The sequence below is a fragment of the Coregonus clupeaformis genome, chromosome 11, assembly GCF_020615455.1.
Source record: "Coregonus clupeaformis isolate EN_2021a chromosome 11, ASM2061545v1, whole genome shotgun sequence".
Taxonomy (NCBI): domain Eukaryota; kingdom Metazoa; phylum Chordata; class Actinopteri; order Salmoniformes; family Salmonidae; genus Coregonus; species Coregonus clupeaformis.
In genome coordinates, this window is record NC_059202.1 from 35320880 (window position 1) to 35340325 (window position 19446).

At 44.6% G+C, this 19446-nt stretch overlaps 1 non-coding gene across 1 annotated transcript; it reads right to left on the bottom strand.

Annotated features, from left to right (window-relative positions):
* Positions 1-7612: 7612 nt before the first annotated feature.
* Positions 7613-7665, bottom strand: LOC121577474. Its single transcript, XR_006002626.1, has one exon. It is a non-coding gene; the product is annotated as a U7 small nuclear RNA (small nuclear RNA).
* Between the last annotated feature and the right edge of the window lie 11781 nt (positions 7666-19446).

Here is a 19446-nt window from a genome sequence, read left to right on the forward strand (position 1 = left end):
GATACAGACACCGAGAGAAAAGAAACAGCTAAATTAACATTCAGCTTTGACCAGGAATCAATATTTATCTAGCTATCATGCACAACAGTATTTGAATAGGTGAGTTACTATACATTCATGAATAAACTAACTGCCTAACAAAGGGTTAGATAGCTAGCTAAGTAAACTTGTTACATTACAGCCAGGCAGCAATGTAACGCTACCTTTTAACGTTATCGGTATCTGGTACTAAGTTGTTGTTAGCTAACGTTAGCCCACTTTTAAGTAACTAAGGCAGTGAACAATTATGAATTAACAATAACGTTAGCAAGTTACAAACCATTGCATATACGTAAACATTATTACTCTTAACTTTACTAATTTAACTTAAACGTACCTTTTGGAATTTCTTCAAGTAGCTAGCTTGCTAGTTAGTGGTCAACAGTTGTATTTTCGTTGAGAAGTCTCAGGTTACGGGCGAACGGAAGTGAAGTTAACCTGCTACGCGGAAAGGCGGAAGTTAGATGACGTCATCGTGAAAAGGGCCTATGACTATACCACGTAGCTAAGCTAAGAATGACGTCAATAAACGTTGGGTAGTTAGTTTGATAGTATATAGTTAATATACTGGCAAGTTCAACGTATAAGTAGCCAACTAACGTTAGGTAGCTAGCTAACATACCGAAACATACAAGCAACTGCTGTAATGATATCCTATGCGGATCATAAGGCTAGCGTAGTTGACAAATTATCAGCCAACGTAACGTCATTTATTTGAAAAGTCATTACTTTATTACATTGCTCAGCATTTCTTAAGATTTGTTTATCAGAGTGCCAACAGGATAAACGGGATTATTAGGTAGGGAAATCGTTCTTCTGGCAATGCATGTAAACATTTTAATCTAATTATTATTATATTAATCTGACTATCCACAATAATCGCATTATTTTACGCATGTAACCTTACTCACTTTAGAATATCCACTGATATAGTAGTTCAGGACTAATCTTAATCTTTGTCCCGGAAAGGGTCCCTCAAAGACCAGTAATTTATACATTTAATCTAAATAGATAAAATGTCAGCCTCTTCTAAATAACCTACTAGTTTGTAAAGCATTCAGGTAGTAGTATTCAGTAATACTATGCATGCTAACTGGCAGAAGTAATGGAAAAATACCTTTGAGAAGACAACTTAACATCCATTTACTCAATTACTTTCCAGAAGAAACTAGAAACAAATTTCAGCAGCCCCATGCTACTTAGAATGGACACAGTCCCTTAACTCTCTAGTTGGAGGACAGCCAGACAGTCTTGACAGTTCCTTGGCTTGGAGCTGGACAGCTCGCAGCTGCCTTGCAAGCCTCTTTGTCTGTCTCCATAATTATGTACTGTCTCTATTATGACGTGCTGTTTGCCACTGTGGCGTTACTCGCCTACTCTTGCTAATAACCTGCAAGGACAGGTCGCTGGTTCTAATCCCCGAGCCGACTAGGTGAAAAATCTGTTGATGTGCCCTTGAGCAAGGCGCTTAACCCTAATTGCTCCTGTAAGTCGCTCTGGATAAGAGCGTCTGCTAAATGAATAAAAATGTTTTTAAAAAATACTCAGCCATTGTTGTAGTAGTCTTGGTTACAGGGATATGCATACATGCGCATCACCATAACGGAAATTTAACACGTTCATATCACATTACATCTCCCCTTTTAAGTATAATGTCCCCATTTTCACATTACAGAGACATGTTTCATTTTCAGGTTAAAGTTAACACATTTCTTAGTCAGAAATAATAACAACACATTTCCCGGTGTCTTTCAGTAACAGAAAAAAACTATTCCCTGTTTTTCTGTCTTCTTCCTTTGTTCTTTGAATACTGTTAACTACAGTCGGCTCCGAAATTATTGACATCCTTCAATTACTTGATAAAGATTAGCAATAATGACTATAAAATAAATAATTAAAATAATGTGCTATATTGTATGCTCCCAAAGATTTTGTTTAACAAGTAAAACTATTTCCCCCCCAAAAATGCAGGGGTCAAAATTATTGACACCCCTAAAGATTCTTAGAAATAAATGAGTCAAAAGTTTAGTAATGGCCCCATATTGTGACTCCAAAATGACACAATACATTATTTACCATTAATTTCTGTTGGGCACAAAATCATCTGAAACACAACCAAAACGAACTGCAAATGCATCCAACCAGTCTGTAGGGTCACAAGCTTGATGTATTCATTACGTGCAAGGAATATGGGACCAAATACTCAATTTTTGACTACTTTATTATAAGAATCTTTAGGGGTGTCAAAAATGTGTCCCCTACCTTTTTAAGAAAAAAGTATTACTTGTTAAACAAAATCTCTTTCTCTGAGCAATTGTATTACTATAAAATATTGTAATTTCCCAATTTGTTTGAGCATACAATATAGCTCAGTATTTGAATTATTTATTTTATACAGTCATTATTGCTCATCTTTATCAAGGGTGTTAATAATTTCGGACCCCACTGTATGTAAAGTCTTTAGGCCTAGGGTATTGGGTAGACTGCCAAAAACCATTTTTAAATTTCCAAGCGAGAAGGTGGCTTTACAATTCGTCCAGATCTTTTGACCACAGGACCATCTTGAACTGTCCCATGATTTACACTTGTGTCACTGTTTTGGTGATTGAGAGGTGGATCTCATTGAGTGACATGCAGGTTGGTTGGACTGTTGGAGTGTTAATCTGGAGTAACTGGTTCTCTTTTCACCAGCTGAATGTGTCTGCGGATTCTTCTGGGAGTGAGACTGAATGAGCGTGGAGCGGTCTCCTGGTGTTGTACTACTGCAGTTGTAGTCCAGGCCTTTTCTCCATTGAGTTTGAGGCGAACTCTGGAGCTGGGTTGAGTGGCGGGAGAGCCTTGGCTGAATGCTTCCGGTTGTAGAACTTCTCGTAGGATTTATTCCTTTATACTTTTCTCAGATTGGGCCAGACAGGTGTGAGGTTCTCTTTGAAAGTTGTTTGAGATTTGTCCTGATGTTTCGGCCCACCATGAGTTTAGCCGGACTCTCACGTGTTGGCTCAGTAGGGGTAGAGCGGTAGCTCAGTAGAGAAGGGAGAAAGGTGAGGGTCAGCCTGTTTGAGGATTGACTTGGCTGTCTTCACCTCACGCTCGGCCATGTCGTTGGCCTGGGGCTAGTGCGGACTTGACGTAACATGTTGGAAGTCGTATTCTGCTGCAAAATCTTGGAATAACTTTGCAGAGAATTTGGGGTGCATTGTCCGTCAAAACAGTCTCTGCGATTCCGAATCATATGAAGATACTCTTCAGCTACGCTATGACTGTCTTGGAGTCCGTTCTGGGTAGGGGGAGTATTTCCAACCACCTAGAGTAGAAGTCAACGACGATGAGGTAGTTTTTTCCTTTGTGTTCGCAGAGATCGGCTGTGATCTTTTGCCAAAGTAGCTCTGGCAGAAGGGTTGTGATCAAGGTTGTGATCTTTGTTCTGGTTGGTCTGTACATGTTGCAGTGTTGGCACAACAGCACGAGCTCCCTGATGTTATTGGCAATGCCTAGCCACCAGACTGAGTTCTTGTGGCGCTCTCAGCATTTGGCGAGACCTTTGTGTCCCTTGTGGACTTTGTTTTTCATGCCAGCTCTCATGCTGGCTGGAACGACGATTTGGTTGCCGTGTCTGAGTAGTCCATTTAGTTCACTGAGTAATCCTTGGTCTGGGAAGAATGGCTTTGCTGCAGCTGTCACGATTTTGACATACTCAGGCCATCCACGTTTTATGTAGTTCAGTACGCGCTGAAACTACTCGTCCTTTGCAGTCTCCTGATTGATTTGTTCCAGGATGGATTTTCTGACTGTTCCATATTTCTCTACAGCATCCACATATGCCTGTACTTCCGCTTCCACGTCATCATTCGACAGTGTGTCTGCAACAACCAGGTATTTTCCTGGTACATACACTGCGACTGGATTGAACTTCATCAGCCTGATGAGAAGCCATTGGCAGCAGAGTGATGCTTTGTCAAGGTCCTTTTGTTTGATTAGCGTCACCAATGGCTTGTGATCTGTGATGAGCTTGTACTTGTCCAGCCCACACAGATAATGCTAGAATCACATTCTTTTTCGATCTGGGCATATCACTTTTCAGCATAGTTCAAGGTTCTCGAACAGAATGCTGCTGGCTTTAACAAACCATTGTGATCTTGAAGAAGTACGCCACCTAGGCTATAGCTGCTGGCGTCTGTGCTAATAACCGCCGGCCACTTCGGATCGAAATACTCCAGCACTGGAGCTGAAAAGATGAGTGTCTTCACGTCAGTGAATGCCTTGTCCTGCGGTGGGCCCCAAAACCACTCTCTGTCCAACTTCAGCAGTTCGTTCAGTAACTGTAAGCCATCGGAGAGCTTGGGTAAGTATCTACCGATGTAGTTGACCATTCCCAGCAGTCTTTTCAGCTCTGTGATGTTTGTTGGTGGTTCAACATTGTCATTGGCTTTGACTCGCTCTGGGTTTATTGTGATTCCGTCCTTGCTTATCACTTGTCCCAGCAAGTCCAGCTTTGGTTGACGTAGTTTGCACTTTTCTTTGTTTAGTTTCAGTCCTGACTCTTGAATTGTTTCCATCATTCTTTTGAGCCTCTCATCATGGTCCTGCATTTTCTTTCCGAAGACGAGAATGTCATCCATGTGGGTACGGTTCCTTCATGTCCATGCAAGAGTTCCAACTTCTTCCTCTGAATAAAAAAAAAATGTGGGTGCGGATGTTATGCCGAAAGGCAACCTTTTGAAGCAGTATCTGCATTGCGGAGTGATGAAGGTGGTCTGTCGTTGACTTTCCTCATCCAACAGGAAAGTCAACGACACATTCTGACATTTCCATTTTTCTTCACAACCACGACCAATGTTGCACACCATTCAGTCGGGTCAGTCACTTTTGTAACGATATCCGTTGACTCCATCCTCACAAGCTCCTTCTCCACTGTAGGAAGTAGGGGGATGGGAATGCGTTGTGGTGTGGCTACACTGTAGGGCTGTGCGTCATCCTTCAGAATTATCTTCACTGGGTCTCCTTTAAGTGGGCCAACTTCTCCAAACACAGACTTCTTCAATGCGTTTAATTAGCCCAAGGTTCACGGCTACCACTCGACTGAGTAGGTTTTCTCCACCGGATTTGACCACTACTATTCTGAAGTAGCAATCAGTCCATTTGTTTCTGATCTGTAAAAACGGCTAGCTGGAGCCGTCTGAGTGGTTGGCTGTAGATGCCCTCACCCACTAGTGACTTAAGCTGACTCTACTTTGCTCTGACCCACTACAGGCAGTCCGGCAAGAACCAGGCAGATGTCTCCATATCCAGAGTTTTATTCATTCTTGGTCACTCACCACCACATATTAGCACACACGCACATATAATAGAAGTGATCTTCGTGTTGATCTTGTCTAGCACGTATTCCTGGATGTTGGCCTGCATGATGATGGCGAACGCCATATAGAAGAAGACTTTAGCCAGATCCTTCAGACCATGGTGGAAGTGGTTCACTACAGCCTTCTCTGGTAGGCCATAGTTTGCTGCGATGGTAACGTTGTATTGGACCGTAATGAACAGCACTGATACCTTTGAGGTGACGTTGCGGATGCACGCACAACACTTCTAGAATAAACACTGAAAACTTGGTCGCCAGCCAAACGTTGTGTCCTCGTCAGCTGAAGACAATAAACACTCTGAACTAGAGTGGGAGGAGCCAAAGTCCAAATGTCCATTCAAGCCCGCTGATTGGCTGAAAGGAAAGGGCCTTTTTTACATGATCTATACTTGTGTTTTGGCAATAAACTGCATTCTGGTGGACACTGTGCCTCCTGGACTTTGCAGATTATTCTTGACTGGTTTTAACTGAGGCTTCTTGGCTAACTTGTTAAGTAAGTAGCTTCAGACATCACTGATGTGTCTGCTCCAGAGTCTATCTTAAACAGTACAGCAGTCCTGGCGACTGTTATGATAGTTCGCCATGGGAGTTCATCATCTGTGATGACTGCATCAACAGATGTGTCCTCTGTGATCCTCAATTGATCCTCCTCATCATTCTCTGTAACTTCCTGCACTGATTTTGTGTGACAGACGGCTGCAAAGTGGCCTATTGTCTTGCATTTCATGCATCTTTTGCCTTTTGCTGTGCAATCATCTGTTTTTCTGTGGCCACACTCACATTCACTCTGTCTGTGTTGATTTGCGCTCTTGTAGTTATTTTTAGCTTTCCCTTTCCACTTGAATGATTTCAGCTCTTCCACTAGCTCTGCAGCCACTGGCCCCTCTGTGTTTTGTGTTTTCACTAACTCTGAGTGCCGTGCCATATCTACTACATCTCGCAGTGTTGAGAAGGGTGCAATTGTGGCCCGCAATTCGGGGCATAACTGCATGTGGGCATTCCTGCATCTGCAGAAACCCCTCTTTATACGTCTATTGGGCCATTTTTAAACTAGGACTCTGGTACAAAGGCCGGAGGTGGGGACGGGGGCGCTCCAGTACAGTAGGTGGCGGTAATGCACCATAACGATGGATGCCAACTGCCGATAAATCCCAAGAGGAAGAAGAAGAGGCGGGGGCGACAATGGTAGCTAGCTAGCTAGAACACCGGTAGACAGTATCCTTCGTCCCCGCCTGTCGGGCACTGCTTTCCCGCAGTTCTGTTAGGGACGACGAGGGCAGGTGTTCGGCAGGAGGGAGCGAAGGACACTGTGTGCTAGCTAGGAGGACTCCGGTACACAGCAGGCGGAAGGCGGGAAAACTCAGATAACTCACAGCAGCCAAAAAACTCAAATAATACTTTTATTTCCCTTTTGACCCACATTTTAAATCGTACAGACCATTAGGGAAATCCAGAATATAAAAAGTGTCACATAAGCATGAAGATGGCGTGCTCAAAGGGGGGGGCGTGTTCATGCAGGAACCAATGGGATGCTCCAGGGCGGGTATTACTTTTTGGTCCATGGATGGCCACATTTTACCAGCCACTCCAATTTTTTACCAGCCACATTTTTTAACAGAAAAAAGCCTAATAATTAAGATGAATCACAGAAAACGCATGCACATTTTGTAATGTTAAAACAACATGTATTGAATGGTTTTTAAATGGATTGAAAGTGATTTCGAAGAACAACACAGAACATGACAGACAGTAGTGGATACCAGTGTGTTCTAGAGCTGTTCCAGCCGTCTCCATCTTTCTCTTTATTTTTTGAACAAAATATTGAACCTATGCTTTACCCTACCCTGCTTTCACCACTGTAGAGTTAAGATTCTCTCTTGCATAGCTAACACACACACAAATATACAGTGCCTTCAGAAAGTATTCATACCCCTTGATTTATTACACATTTTGTTGTGTAACAGTCTGAATTCAAAATTGATTACATAGATTTTTTAAAGATATTTAATGTAATATACTGTATTATTTACAGTTAACTATAGTATAAATACTGTAGTAAAACAAAACTGTAGTATATACTATGTTTGCCGATTGTAGTATACTGTAATATTTACTGTAGTGTTTTTGCAGACTATAGTATACTGTAGTGTTTTTGCTGACATTATTGTAGTATTTACTACTATAATGTTTTAGTTTTATTAACTTTGACATAGAAGTGGAGGCTTTCTCCTTCAGGAAACCTACTAGAGAAATACTAAAAGAGCACACTTTGAGGAAGACATACATCTCACCTGCTTAGGATGTTGCTCCTTTCTGCTCCTTGGCTCGACTCAAGCCTCAGAGCCGTGTGAAATGTCTTGGAGCCAAAGGTTAGGAAGATGCCTCACCGCTTGCATTAAAGGTCCAATCCACAGTTGAAACAATAACAAAGTGGGCACCCCACTTCTGTTTTTCTAAAAGGCTGAGGGATGGGCCTGGATAATTGTAACCCTTCTGTCACGACTTCCGCCGAGGCTGCCTCCCCTCCTTGTTCGGGCAGGCTTTGGCGTTCGTCGTCACCGGCTTACTAGCCACTGCCACTCCATATATCATCATTCCATTTGTCTTGTCTTGTTAATTACACACACCTGGTTCTTATCCCCTCATTAGTCTGTGTATAAGTGTTCCCTCTGCCCCTCTTGTCCTTGTGGGTGATTGTTTATTCGTGAGAGTAGTGTAGCTCGGTGGAGCTACTCGTACCTTGTTATTGCCGGGGTAGATATTTCCCCTGTGCCTGTTATTGTTGGAGCTACCGTTACCTTGTATTGCCAGGGTAGATTTTCCCCTGTGCCTGTTTGTGTACGAAGGAAAAACTCTGCATTCGGTGATTACCCTCCTGCGCCTGACTCCTATCACACTCATCACACCTTCTCAAATTCATAGACAGAGCTATGGATGCAATGACTGTCCATCCATGATATCACATTTATAGTTTTAACCATGTTTTTAGGCTATACAGTGTTTGTTTACATTTGCAATGTTTACAAACATTGGAGTAAAACAAACTTTTATTTTGGGTTTTAACAGGGTGTGACAGTTGAACTATGCTCATGAGGCATTATGAGATATATTCTTCAAGCATCAATGGGTATATATCATTAATAAGTCAAAAAATGGATGTAGCAACTACAGATTTCCCCTTTAAAAAATAAATACTTTTCCCACCAACAGTATCATCTCCCAGGTGCTAATGATATCAGTAATAAAACAAGTAAAATCAAAGGTAATAAGGGCTACACTGGTGTAGAAACACTAAGCTATTCTTATCGGGACAATTTACATCTTAACAGGTATGGCTCCAGCATCCTCTCCACCAACATGTCTCTTACTCTTGCCTCATGTAGAGCCTTTGATACCTGACGTTGTGTATTTTCGGGGGTTGACTTTTGGGATTGTACGCTCCCCTATCAGACTATGTTCAATGCTCCTCTCCCAGTTTCATTAATTAGTCCCTCAATTGCAAATATGGAACAAACTTCAGCTAACAACCTTTCTGCAATTCCTAGATTATTGTCCAATCACCGTATTGCGAATACTACTTACATGCAGAGAGGTATTGTTAGTAGTAATCTTGTCCCCATAAAATTGAGATCTGTCAATAGCTCGAAAATGGTTTATTTCTCATTCAGTGCAGCTTCAGGTGCTACCCTGGATACTCCATCTGATATGAATACCCGTAGCAATGGCATTGGAATAATTCATTTGAATGCTAGAAGCCTGATCCAAAAGTTGGACTTTATTGAAATGTTGGTCTCACAATCAAATGTTGACGTACTGATTGTATCTGAATCGTGGCTGTGTGATTCTGTGCCTGATTCAGATGTTTAGTTGATTGGGTACAATATTTATAGAGCTGATAGAGTTGGTAGAGGTGGTGGTATCGTGATTTATGTAAAATGCTGCTTAAATGTTTCTGTGTCCATATCAACCTCTGTCCCAAAGCAATATGAATGTCTAGTTTGAAATGTGGTACTTGGTAATAATGCTCATTTTGTCACGCCCTGGCTCTGGGGACTCTTTAATGTTGAGCCAGGGTGTTAGTTTCTATGTTTAGTTTTCTAGGTTTATGTTCTAGATCGTGTGGATCTATGTTGGCCAGGGTGGTTCCCAATCAGAGGCAGCTGATTCTCGTTGTCTCTGATTGGGAACCATACTTAGGCAGCCTGTTTTGCACAGTTATTTGTGGGATCTTGTTCTGTATAGGTTTGTGTTGGTGAACCTGTAGACTTCACGTATCGTTTTGTTGTTCATGTATTAAGTACTCATTAAAAGATGTACGCATATCACGCTGGGCCTTGGTCTGCCTCTTATGACGATCGTGACACATTAAACTCTAGCAGGGGTATATCGCGCCCCCTCAGCTCCTCCTTGTACTCTATGCAAATTATCTGATATACTGTCTAATTATGCAAACTCTGAATTACTGATTTTGGGAGATTTTAACCTGGATTGGCTTTCACCAGTATCCGATAAATTAAAATATATTTGTACTGAGCTAAATCTAACTCAGCTGATAACTAAACCAACCCGTCCCAACTTTAAGAATCCAGTAAAATCTACTCTACTAGACATTATTCTAACAAATACCCCCCATAAATACACAGCCAGTGGGGTTTTTTCAAATGATATCAGTGACCATTGCTCTATTGCTTGTATTAGAGATACCAGGCTGAAACACTCTGATCCCTGTATAATCTCTAAGAGAAATTATAAACATTTCTCACAGCAAGCTTTTATCCTTGACTTATATCACTCTGAGCTTTTATCCACTTGCTGCTTTCTGGACCCGGTTTTAGCCCTTGCTTTTTTCTCTTCTATTGTTACCTCTATGTCTGATAAACATGCTCCGCTTAAGAATCACAGAGTAAGAAAACGAACCAGTTCTTGGTTCTCTCCTGAATTGTCAGGTCTTTTTCTGCAAAAGAATCGGGCCTGGGCCTTGGCGAGGAAAACAGGTACTCCAGCTGATTGGCAGTTTTTTAGGCAATTGAGAAATAAATGTACTGCAGCTGTCAAAAAGGCAAAATCAAATTACTTCCTTAATGCTATGACAGATTCTGCAGGAGATCCTGCAAAATTCTGGAAAACCGTTAATTCACTGAAACGGGGGAATTCTGCTGTTTCTCTTCCTAAGCAAATTATCTCAGACTCCTGTATTCTAAGTGAAAAAAATGATATTTGTGATGCTTTTAATAAGCATTTCATCTCTGCTGGTTTTTTATTTGAAAAGAAAAGTGGCCATTGTGGTACTGGCCAGTTAGTTGATTTTTCGTCTTGCTTTTCAACCGTTACTCTGAAAAATGGTAACCCTGTTTTTAGTTTCCAGAAAATAACTGAAGCAGAGGTTCTAGCTGCCCTGTGTGCCATTGGTACTAAGAAATCCTTAGGCGCTGACAATTTAGACCCGTACTTACTTAAGTGTGCTGCACCAATCATTGCTGGTTCAGTGACACACATTTTTTATCTAACATTAAGCACAGGAAATATCCCTAAGGTGTGGAAAGCAGCTTTTGTTCTGCCATTACATAAGGGAGGTGACGGTAGTGATTTGGATAACTATCGACCCATCTCTAGGCTTCCTTGTCTGGCAAAGATCCTAGAATCTATAGTCAACAAACAGTTACAATCTTTTCTTTCTGTTAACAGTATTTTTAGCACCAATCAATCTGGTTTTAGATCTAAACACAGTACCACATCGGCCACTATGCTTGTTGTAAATGATATTGCAAATGCCTTAGATGATAGAAAGCACTGTGCTGCGTTGTTTGTAGATTTGTCAAAAGCTTTTGACACTGTAGACCATGCTATCCTTTTGAGTAAGCTGTCATCTATAGGACTGGGCACTGACGCCTGTCGATGGTTTTATGACTATCTTAAAGTGTAACGATCCCGGCAGTCTGAGTCGGGTCCTGTCTGTGGACTAGTTTTTCTGTTCGTGATCTCCAGTTTCCCGAGGGTTCGGGAACGCTCCGGGGAGCTCTCTTGATTTCCGCACCTGCATCCCATCAGCAATCTGCACACCTGGTCCTGATCATCACCCTTCTTAGGCTCTGGCCTAACATCCATTCCCTGCCGGATCGTTAGCCATGAACAGTAGGTTTACCAGAGTATCAGTCTTAGAGCCTAGCGTTAGTTTTGTTGTTTTTGCACCTTGTTGGTTTGTTGCTTACTTACCCCCGTTTTGTTCCATCTGCAGTCACCCGTCCGGAACCTTCATCCAACCTCTGCCTGGTGGTCGGCGGCTGCCGACCCAGGATGGGATCAACCACTGCACCCCCAACAACTAATCAACGCCGCCCGCTCTGTTCCCTGGATTATTCAGCATCACTCTTGAATTTGTAAATAAACACTCACCTTCGTTTCAACTTACCTTGTCCTGGTCTGCTTCTGGGTTCTGGCTTAGCAACTCGTGACAGAACGATCCGGCCAGTAATGAACCCAGCGGACCTGGACTCTGTTCGCCATGCCATTACCCAGCAGGAGAAGATGTTGGGCCATCATAGCACGGTACTACAGGAGATCGCGTTGTCAGTTCGGAACCTTTCTACCGGTCTGACGGAGGTCCAGAACCAACGCAAGTGTCCGGTGGAGGATCCACTACCGGTTTCACCCATCTCGCCTGCCGCTTCTGAAGCTGTGTCCTTCCGTGAGCCCAAGGTTCCGGCGCCGGATAAATATGAGGGGGAGCTGGGAAGATGCCGTTCCTTCCTTATGCAGTGTGGATTAGTGTTCGATCTACAGCCCTACTCTTATGCCACAGACAAGGCTAGGATAGCCTTTGTGATTGAGTTGCTGCGTGGTCGAGCGCTGGAGTGGGCTTCAGCCGTTTGGGAACGACAGGATCCCTGCATGGCTTCATACCAGGGGTTCACGGCCGAGATGAGGAAGCTCTTCGACCATTCCGTCCGAGGGAGGGACGCAGCTAGGCGCCTGTTTTCGCTTCGCCAAGGAACTCGCAGCGTGGCCGACTTCGTGATCGAGTTCAAGACGTTGGCTGTGGAGAGTGGGTGGAATGAGGAGGCTCTGCAAGCGGCCTTTTACCAGGGTCTGTCGGAGCAGCTCAAGGATGAGTTGATCTCCTATCCGGAGCCTAGTGACCTGGACAGCTTGGTAGCCTTGTCTATTCGGGTGGATAATCGAGTCCGAGAGCCGAAGGAGGGAGAAGCAATGGGTTCCGTCCAACCGATCAGCTTCTCAGGTTCCAGTCGGGTCGTCAAACTGCGCGGCTCGCTAAAGTTGGGAGGACTTTTAGCGAGCCAGTTTCGACCTCTCAATACCTCTGTCAGACCCCGTTTCCCGGCTACCCTTATGAACAGGAATCAGAGCTTAGCGATTAACGCTTTTATCGATTCAGGTGCCGATGGAAGCTTTCTAGATGCCGAGTTGGTGGAACAGCTGGGGCTTTCCAAGGAGCAATTGCGGAAGCCATTGAAGCTACCACTCTGGACGGCAGTAGTCTGGCACGTATCACGATGAGGACTGAACCGGTTAAGATGCGGTTGTCGGGGAATCATTCTGAGATGATTTCATTCTTCATTCTGCCGTCTTCCCATGTTCCTTTGGTCCTTGGATACCCCTGGCTGAAGGAACACAATCCCACGTTCGATTGGGTGACGGGCAAGGTAACGAGTTGGAGCCTTGATTGTCATGCTAACTGTCTCAAGACTGCCTGCCCCCATTCGGTTCCCAGTCAGGTGATTGAGGCTAAACCCCCAGATTTGTCCCTGGTTCCCGAGACATATCACGATTTGGGGGAAGTTTTCAGTAAGCAGAAGGCTCTGTCACTCCCTCCCCACCAACCATATGATTGTGCCATCAACCTGTTCCCTGGAGCTGTCTACCCCAAGGGAAGGTTATACAGTATCTCCCGACCTGAACGTGAGGCTTTGGAGACCTACATCAAGGAGTCCCTAGCTGCTGGTCTCGTTCGTCCCTCGTCATCACCCCTGGGGGCAGGATTCTTCTTTGTGGGTAAGAAGGATGGCTCTCTTCGACCGTGTATTGATTATCGGGGGTTGAATGACATCACGGTCAAGAACAAGTATCCCCTGCCCTTGATGAGTTCTGCCTTCGACTCCTTACAGGGTGCTACGGTGTTCACCAAGCTAGACCTACGCAATGCGTATCACATGGTCCGGATCAGAGAGGGGGACGAGTGGTTGACGGGTTTCAATACACCGATGGGTCACTTCGAGTATCAGGTGATGCCGTTTGGACTGACCAATGCTCCAGCGGTATTCCAGAGTATGGTGAACGACGTCCTGAGAGATATGATCGGTCTCTTTGTGTTTGTTTACCTGGATGACATTCTGATCTTCTCGAAGGAACCTTCCGACCACGTCCAGCATGTCCGGCAGGTTCTGCAGCGATTGTTGGAGAATCGCCTGTTCGTGAAGGCCGAGAAGTGCGAGTTTCACGCCCACACGACATCCTTTCTCGGGTACATCATCTCCAGGGGAGAGATTAGGATGGACCAGGAGAAGGTTAGAGCGGTTCTGTAATGGGCCCAGCCCGGTACGAGATTGCAGCTCCAGAGATTTTTGGGGTTTCGCGAATTTCTACCGCAGATTCATCCGGGATTACAGCCGTGTGGCCGCTCCGTTAACTGCCTTGACTTCCAGTATCAGGACCTTCAAGTGGAATCCGGAGGCGGATCGAGCGTTTCTGGATTTGAAGAGGCGATTCACCAACGCACCGATTCTCTCTCAACCGGACACGGCCCGTCAGTTCGTCGTTGAAGTGGGACGCGTCTGATGTGGGAGTTGGCGCCATCCTGTCGCAGCGATGCTCCACGGACAGTAAACTCCATCCCTGCGCCTACTACTCGTCGCCTTTCGCCTGCGGAGAGGAATTACGATGTGGGTAACCGGGAGCTTCTCGCGGTGAAACTTGCCTTGGAGGAGTGGCGCCACTGGTTGGGGGGCGGAGCAACCGTTTATTGTCTGGACTGACCACAAGAATCTTGCTTACGTGCAATCGGCTAAACGCGTCTCAACTCCCCGTCAGGCCAGGTGGGCGTTGTTTTTCGGACGATTCAAGTTTTCCCTGACGTTCGACCTGGATCTAAGAACGGCAAGGCGGACGCCTTGTCCCGGATGTTCTCCAAGACGGAGGAGAGTGGGTCCAAGACCGAGACAATTCTCCCCCGGAACTGCGTCGTGGGAGCAGTTATGTGGAAGATTGAGGAGGAGGTGCTGGCGGCCCTTCGGACTCAGCCCGGTCCCGGTAACGGTCCACCCGGTCGGTTGTTTGTGCCTGAGTCGGTTCGTCCTGCTGTCCTCAAATGGTCCCACGCCAGCAAGATGGCTTGTCACCCTGGCGTGGCTCGGACAATGGCGTTTCTTCGCAGACGTTTTTGGTGGCCTGCCATGGCCGAGGATACTCGGGGTTTTGTTGCTGCCTGTCCAGTGTGTGCGCAGAATAAGAGTACCAATCGGCCCAGCTCTGGACTACTTCACCCCCTTCCTATTCCCCGGCGACCATGGTCGCATCTGGCCCTGGACTTCGTCACTGGGTTGCCCGCTTCTGAGGGAACACGGTCGTTCTGACTATCGTGGACAGATTCAGCAAGTTCGCCCACTTTGTGCCAATTGCCAAGCTTCCCTCTGCCTCGGAGACGTCCGAGATCCTGGTTAGGGAGGTTTTCAGGGTCCACGGTTTGCCCAGTGATATCGTTTCCGACCGTGGCCCTCAGTTTACCTCTGCTGTCTGGAAGTCCTTCTGTTTGGCCATTGGAGCTACAGTCAGTCTCACATCTGGTTTTCACCCCCAATCCAATGGTCAGGCGGAGAGAGCCAACCAGAAGATGGAATCCACGCTACGCTGCCTGGCCTCTTCCAACCCCACCTCCTGGGTCTCTCAGTTGCCTTGGGTTGAGTATGCCCACAATACTCTCCCTACATCTGCCACTGGGATGTCTCCCTTCCAGTGCCTGTATGGCTACCAACCTCCCCTGTTCCCTTCTCAGGAGAAGGAGCTCTCAGTGCCTTCTGTTCAGGCCCATATTCGTCGTTGCCACCGGACCTGGCATCGGGCCAGAAAGGCACTCCTTAGAGTTTCGGACCGGTATCAGCTCCAGGCGAATCGTCGCCGGATCCCCGCTCCCACCTATACCATCGGAGATAGGGTCTGGTTGGCCACACGGGATCTTCCGTTACGGACTGAGTCTAGGAAGTTGTTACCGAAGTTCATTGGTCCGTTTGTGGTGGAGAAGGTGATCAATCCAGTGGCAGTTCGACTCAAACTACCGAGGACGCTCAGAGTCCATCCCACCTTTCATGTCTCCTGCCTCAAGCCTGTTTTCCTCAGTCCTCTGTTGCCTCCTCCGCCTCCTCCTCCTCCTCCTCGGATGATCGGAGGTGGTCCTGCCTACACGGTGCGACGCATCATGGATTCCAGACGGCGGGGCCGGGGTTTCCAGTATCTCGTGGACTGGGAGGGGTATGGTCCTGAAGAGAGGAGTTGGATTCCGCGGCGACAGATCCTAGATGCTGACCTCATCCGTGACTTCTACCGCCTCCATCCTGGCGCTCCGGGGAGTCCGCCCGGTGGCGTTCGGTCGGAGGGGGGGTACTGTAACGATCCCGGCAGTCTGAGTCGGGTCCTGTCTGTGGACTAGTTTTTCTGTTCGTGATCTCCAGTTTCCCGAGGGTTCGGGGAACGCTCCGGGGAGCTCTCTTGATTTCCGCACCTGCATCCCATCAGCAATCTGCACACCTGGTCCTGATCATCACCCTTCTTAGGCTCTGGCCTAACATCCATTCCCTGCCGGATCGTTAGCCATGAACAGTAGGTTTACCAGAGTATCAGTCTTAGAGCCTAGCGTTAGTTTTGTTGTTTTTGCACCTTGTTGGTTTGTTGCTTACTTACCCCCGTTTTGTTCCATCTGCAGTCACCCGTCCGGAACCTTCATCCAACCTCTGCCTGGTGGTCGGCGGCTGCCGACCCAGGATGGGATCAACCACTGCACCCCCAACAACTAATCAACGCCGCCCGCTCTGTTCCCTGGATTATTCAGCATCACTCTTGAATTTGTAAATAAACACTCACCTTCGTTTCAACTTACCTTGTCCTGGTCTGCTTCTGGGTTCTGGCTTAGCAACTCGTGACATAAAGATAGAACTCAGGCCGTCATGGTCGACGGGGTCAAGTCTGACCCCTTACAGTTACTTAAAGGGGTCCCTCAGGGATAATAATTGGCCCACTATTGTTCTCACTTTATATAAACAACATTGGTGATGATGTCAGTTATTGTAAATTCCATTTATATGCAGATGACACAGTGATGTACTCTATTGCTCCAACAGCGGACCAAGCTTTAATGCAGTTGGAGTCTGATTTTAGGATACTACAGGGGTCTCTTTTACAGCTTAAACTTGTTTTAAATGCTAAGAAAACAAATGTCATGTTTTTTTCTAGGTCTAAACTCTCAATTAGAAACACTTTTGTAATCACTAGCTTGGATGGTACTCAAATCAAACAGGTCTCTGCATATAAATACTTAGGGGTATGGTTAGATGATAGGCTTTCTTTTAAAAAACATGTTACTGAATTGGGAAAAAAGCTCAAATTCAAGATAGGGTTCCTTTACAGAAACAGGGCTTGTCTGTCCTCCGTAAATAGAAAACAAATTGTGCAGGCTACTTTTATGTCCGTTTTAGATTATGTTGATATTATCTATATGCATGCATCGGCAAACACATTAAAACCACTGGATGCTATTTACCATTGTGCACTCAGGTTTATCATGGGTGATAGTTACAAAACTCATCACTGTTTCCTATATCAACATGTGGGTTGGGCCTCTCTATCTGTGAGGTGAGAGCAACATGCTCTCTTGTTTATTTATAAAGCACATCTTTTAAAACTACCTCCATATATATCATCATTAATTTCCACTAGATATACTAATTTTAAAACCAGATCACAGATGTGGATTACATTAGAGACTCCTGTGGTCTCCACAGAGTTGGGTAGGACTGCCTTCAGTTCCTTTGCACCTTATTTATGGAACAAACTGCAGATCCAACTTAAGTTAGACATTCTGGTGTCCCTTGCCCATTTAAAATGTTTTATGGAGGATCAATATGATGTTGTCTGTGATTGTTTCTGTTGAATTGTGTTTTTGTTTTGTATGTTTGAAATGTTCTTGTCTGTATGTCTAAAACTGTACATGTCAACATGTTTACACAGGGCACAGCCGTAAAAGAGATCCAGGTCTCAGTCTGTTTTTCCCTGTTAAAATAAAGATTTAAAAAAAAACATACTAAATAGAATGAAAATGTCAGGGGATCAGCTCAAAAACACACTGAAATAGTAATACACAGATTATATAGCATTTATCAATTTCAAGTGGTGACAGCATAAGGTTGGCTATATCGTGAACATTTATTTAACTGATGTTATGGTTGGGCATCAGGTTAGGGGTATCAAGGTTAGGAAGGTTATGGTTTTTCAGAGAAAAATTGCCTAACCGGCTTGGAAAATTTTCCTAATTTGCGGCTTGGCCTGATAGTGACAGCTCGGCAAAAGGAGCTAAGTAAGGGCTGTTAATGCAATGTGTCCTTCTTTGATTTATTCAATACATTCAAAAGTTATTTTCATTGCAACCAGTCAAACGTGTGTCACCAAAGGCAGAAGGGACCTTTGCACCAAACAGCCCCAAGTCTAGCATTACCAGTCTTTTCGATTCCCACACAAACTGTCCCACTTCATTTCCAGTGGCACGGTATCAATAATGTTCTCCCATGAAGAGTTTTGGAAAATCTTCTGATACAGGAAGTCTTAAAGCACAATCACAACTAAAGCCGAGTTACCAGCAAAAATATTAGCTACGCATTTAATTATTTTTCAACAAAGTAATGACAATTTGTAGCATCTTAAAGTATAAGGAAGAAGGCTTATACTGAGTTTACACAGCGCTTTTAAAAAAACTCTTCAAAATGAAAGTAAACATAGACAATGATGAAACTTTAATACGGCAACTAAAAAAGTGAAGGATATTTGGCAGAGAGAACGAGGTGACCTGAGGATATGACATACGTTACACTAGTATTCAATTAAATTGTCTTATTTTTCCGGTTTCCTAAGAAGTTGGACCATGGAAAAAGGACACTTGCCCTAGTCCAAGATTAAAATGATTTTCCCATGATGTCAAGCAAAGAGGCACTGAGTTTGAAGGTAGGCCTTGAAATACATCCACAGGTACACCTCCAATTGACTCAAATGATGTCAATTAGCCTATCAGAAGCTTCTAAAGCCATGGCATAATTTTCTGGAATCTTCCAAGCTGTTTAAAGGCGCAGTCAACTTAGTGTATGTAAACTTCTGACCCACTGGAATTGTGATACAGTGAATTATAAGTGAAATAATCTGTCTGTAAACAATTGTTGGACAAATAACTTGTGTCATGCACAAAGTAGATGTCTTAACAGACTTGCCAAAACTATAGTTTGTTAACAAGACATTTGTGGAGTGGTTGAAAAACAAGTTTTAATGACTCCAACCTAGGTGTATGTAAACTTCCGACTTCAACTGTACAAATGGTGGGAATCACAAGGATGAATGAGGTTGATTGTAATATTTCTCAATAACCAACTCAGTGACTTGTGGTTAGAGTGTCTGCCCTGAGATTGGATGGTTGGGAGTTTGATCCCCAGCTGAGACATACCGAAGAATGTAAAAATGGGACCCCTGGTGGTATTCCCTGTTATAGACTAGTGTCATGTCCACGGGGTGTACTTGCACATCAAGCTGCCTCATGCTACAGGAACAGGCTCCTGCTCCTATCTAAACCAAGGCTACTTACTTAGTGTTTCTTAATGAGGGCATCAGTAAGTCATTGATCACTTCATCCTCAAATCAAATCAAATTGTATTTGTCACATACACGTGTTTAGCAGATGTTATAGCGGGTGTAGCGAAACGCTTGTGCTTCTAGCTCCGACAGTGCAGTAATATCTAACAAGTAATATCTAACAATTTCACAACATATACCCAATACACACAAATCTA